Source organism: Pteropus alecto, unplaced genomic scaffold, assembly GCF_000325575.1.
Source record: "Pteropus alecto unplaced genomic scaffold, ASM32557v1 scaffold46, whole genome shotgun sequence".
Classification (NCBI taxonomy): domain Eukaryota; kingdom Metazoa; phylum Chordata; class Mammalia; order Chiroptera; family Pteropodidae; genus Pteropus; species Pteropus alecto.
This window is the reverse complement of record NW_006439231.1, coordinates 2936245-2940932: the sequence shown is the minus strand read 5'-3', so window position 1 is coordinate 2940932 and position 4688 is coordinate 2936245.

Here is a 4688-nt window from a genome sequence, read left to right as displayed (position 1 = left end):
GCTGGAAATAAGTCGAAAATATTTATTGCAATTTCCTGAGGTTATAGTTGAGAAAATTATAACACACACTAGAAAGATAGGCTGAATTAGATTGTGCTGCTATTCAGTGGAAGAATCACAACTAAGAAAAACTGTTTTTTTAACTCCCAACAGTTGGCTTATTGTAAATGCCAAAAACGTTCAAAATATAATTAGTTAGACCCTGGTTCCCATCCAAAGTTTACATTTTGCTTTGTGTAAATGTGTGAATCACTTTTTTCTCAGTTACCTTCAGTGCCTGAATTAATTAAATTAGAAGGTTGGCCTAAATGATTCCATTATCTAGATATTATGGTCAACATTGTGGAATCAGTAATGTAGTAGAAAGTTTCTGGGTTTGGTATCATATAAATGTAGGTTTCATCTGCCTTTGAAGAGCAGTTGGAACTTGGACAATTCTTATCAGCTTTGAGCCACAGTTTCCTTATCAGTGAAGTGGAGACAATAAAATGTATCTCAAAAGTAAGAGTAAAAAATTCTAATACAGAATAGTGTATGCTTAATAAATGCTTACTTTTTGACCACCACCCTATCCTCCTATCTTATCAAGGGTGTCTATAGGATTGGGGGAGAATACATTTTATTATGGACTCTTTACCTCTGTAGCAAAGCAAAAGCAAGAATAGTCCACTTGATGACAAAGAACTCAAGAGTTTTTACAAAACAGTACTTACTAAAACATCAAATGATATCCCTTGTAATAGTGATTTTATGCAAAGGCAAGTTATGGATTATTTTTATAGGTGTGTGATGTTACTTTTTCTGAGTATAAATATAATAAAATACAAATATGATTCACTTCTTTGAACACAGCAGATTGTTCACTATGCTTTTTACAAAAAGAGACCAATATAATACAATATAGATAGAACTGGAGGCTTTTGTACACAATGACACACCTTCCCGTAAAAATGCAACTCCTCCACTCTGTGCCATGAGGAAATGCTTGGTGATGAGAAGATGATCAGCTAATGCTGGTCAGAAGAAGGACTCTTTTTGCAGATGGTACACACAGTTTTTTGTTATTTTTTCATGTAATGTTGCTTTAGTGTTAAAAATCAACTTCTAATTAGGTTTCACATAATTATGCTCATGTCCTACAGTCTCAGTGTCAAATTCTAGTTGCAAAGAACATTCAAATAGAAAGATTCATAAATATACTTTTGAGAAAAATGGATATTAATTGCATTTTAAATATTTAACACAGGAAATTTCAGTATTTTTATTTAGAACTAACTGAAATCATCGTACACAGGCTGTAAGCTTAAAGTCTTCTCAGGGAGGGCCAAGCATGACAATCGGATTTAACTATATTCAAAGAATTTTTTATTTTTTGAAAAAATATAAAATTTCATATCTTACACTACAAAAACACGTACACAAAACAAATGCACATAGAGCTTCAGATGGGGAAAAATACAGAAATGCTAATCCTTCCTTGAATTAACGCTGAGGCAGGGACTTGAGATATCCTGATGCCTTGCATAAAGTAGGATACACTATACAGCTGCTTCTGAATGGCCTGAAACTAAGAGGTTTTAATAAACATATTAACAAATGAGTGAGTCTAAGTTTTATTCTCAGACTATTATAAATGAAATTTACATACTTTTAAATAATTGTAAAATTGTAGCAGTCTAAAGATTCACAAAAATGTTGACCACTGAAACTTCTACTGTTAATATAGCTCAGCCTTAATAAACAACATATTTTGGGACCTTCCAATTTTTTCACTTACAATTAGAAGAAACAAATGACATTTGATTCTGATTATTACAAATAGACTCATTTTTTAAAAAGAATTGGTATATTCTTCTAACCAATAATTATGTGGTCATTCTGAACAAGAACATTTAATCATTTATGTGTCAAAAGACTTTTTCAAAGATTAACAAAAAATGAAAAGAAAGTTTTTATCTATTTTTTTCTTTGATACATTACTATATAATTAAGAGCATAATAGAGAAAAATATTCAATGTAACCAGCTGTTCTACAGAGTTGAAAAAATGACTTATTTCAGTTATTAATTTAAAATAAAACTAGTGTTTTGATTGTTTATTCATTATCATCATCATCTTATTGTACCTACTTTCTATTTACTTTGAGGTTAAACATCTGGCAGGACATAAGCAAAGACAGTTACTATCATTAGCTTTCTTTTTTCTTATTTTTAGAAAGAACAAACTGAGGAAAAGGATCTTATTCTACTATGCAACATCATACATCTAGTAAATTTCTAACATCTGACTCAAATAGAATTTGTGATCCAATACACAATTACAGCCAAAAATGTCTTCCACAGGTAAATATCTCTGCTTGTGCTTCTGAGAATCCACTTTAAATGGGAGAAAGAACAGTGTTTAAACAATCTTGTAATTTACACATAGAGATTAAGTAGCAGACATGCAAACACATAAGTGTTCAACTGATATTACTTTTTCATTTTAAACTTGAGATGTGAAACTATTTCTTCACCATTGCACACTGGTTAAACTCTTTTACAAATTGAGTTAAGGATGTTCTTAATTTTTGGCAACTCTGAAACTAATAACGCTGGCCGCATTTAAGTTTAGATAGAATACTGGAATATAATTTTTACAGTAATCCTACTACTTTAGAATACTGACTTGGTGATTAAAATACAAGAAATTAAAGATTATGCACATTGATTTTTTTTTAAGTGAGAAAAATCAGACTCTTAACAGTTTTACATACAATTGATACATTTTAATGGCCAAGAAGAACAACTGATTATATGACCTTTTTTACATGTTGAGCAAATGGCAAGATTAGAAAACAAATTATGATTGATAAAAGTAGTGATTGAATGAATTCAATAGATATCAGTAAGTTGAAAATTAGTCCCTGCTTATATCTATTTTTCAAAGTTTAATATTGAGACTCATGCCCTAAAAGTATTGCTACTGAGAGTTACAGTAACATTATGTATAATTTGACAAATCTGTCTTTCGGGCTAAAATTATTGTCTATTTTTACTTTTGTTTGTCTGGAGAGTGAAAAAATGAACCAAAAGGATAAGAGATCACATGATAAAGATTTGTCAAACCATGCCCTGGGTTACTGCCTCACTGCAATTCACAAAAACAGTTCCTTTCTCCTTGCTTCAAGTCTCACATTTATAGATGAGATTGGCACTTCCCAACTGGTGATATATCCAGTGTTGAACAAATATTTAGAAAGAAATTCTATCCTCTTTTGTGGGAGAGTACATCTTATTTGAAAGTCTCTTTTTCCCCTCTAAAATTAAATTGACATTCCTTAGAAATTTTCAACCAAAGTTAGATATGAATGAAAGCTATATGTCTATTCAACATTCATCTCAATTTACTTTCCAAGATGAACACCAAGATTGCAAAGGAAAAAAAAAATAACTTAGATTCAAAATAATGACTAACGTTCTGTTGCGAAAAAGAGGAAATCTACATTGCTATTTCAAATTCTAATCACTTAGGTGTATTCTATCCTGACCTTCCAATCATTTTTGAACATGTAAAGCTGGAAAACAGTTTAAAAGCTCTCTTTTTTTGTGTGTGTAAGTTCTAAAATTTATGATAGTTTCTCTTTTAAGTAGATGTCTATTCTTACTTTGAAATTTCTCAGTTGTTACTTTATCACTTAGATTCGGTTCAATAAAATGCAACACAATCTCAAACTATTTTGTACAAAAGGAATTAGTTTAGTTAATTTTATATTTATTAAAATGAACAAATACATCTTTAATAATGGTGATGCCAACTTACTTGTTAAATCCACCTTTCTTTCCTTTTTCTGGGAATTTCACTAAACTAGAGTATACTTGAAACATAGTTTGTGTAGAACCAAAGTACATTAGACCTAATAAGGAGTTACAGCCCTAATTAGATGGAATTCATCATTTGAAAAATCGTTTAGAACTTTTAATTTTTTTCTTTTTAATTTTTTTCCTTTTTATTTTTCATCTATGATCCTTAGCAAGAAGCTACTTCACTGTTGAAGTACAGAGTGGGTATGGTAGAAAGAAGTTATCAAAGGTTTATTCTCTTATGTGCTAGCATTCAACTAAAAACAGGTGCTTGGGAAAGAGAAAGAAAATACCATTAATATAATGCTGGTATGGATTTCACTAATCCAGGCTACTCCAATAAACTATTTGATAATCACAAGTAGGCTCTCTTTTGTTTAAATGTCGTGCTCCTTGAATAATCACGTCAGTCCCATGATTTCTATAAAATGTACTAGTATAAAAAAATTTGGTTATTTTACTAGAGAGTTCAGTGCTGTTCAAATTCTAATAAACTATATAATTAGTACCACAGATGTCAATCTTCATCAAGTGTGGTATATAGAATATCTTATATTCCTTAATAAGGCCAATTGAATAATACTTCAAATTGGTTCATCAAGATAAATTCAATTTGATATAACTGAATACAAGATGAAATTTCCAAATGAATAGACAGTCATCAATGAATAAAATTCGAGTCTTGAAATAGAGAAAATTCTGAAAGAAATATATACATTTGTCATCATTCCATTGCTGTGTTAGTATCAAAATTTCTAGAGCTCAGCCACAAATAAATGGTTACAAAGGATTAACACTTAGTGGTAATACTTAGTGCTGCGTGCCTGGATTTAACAATATTAACAG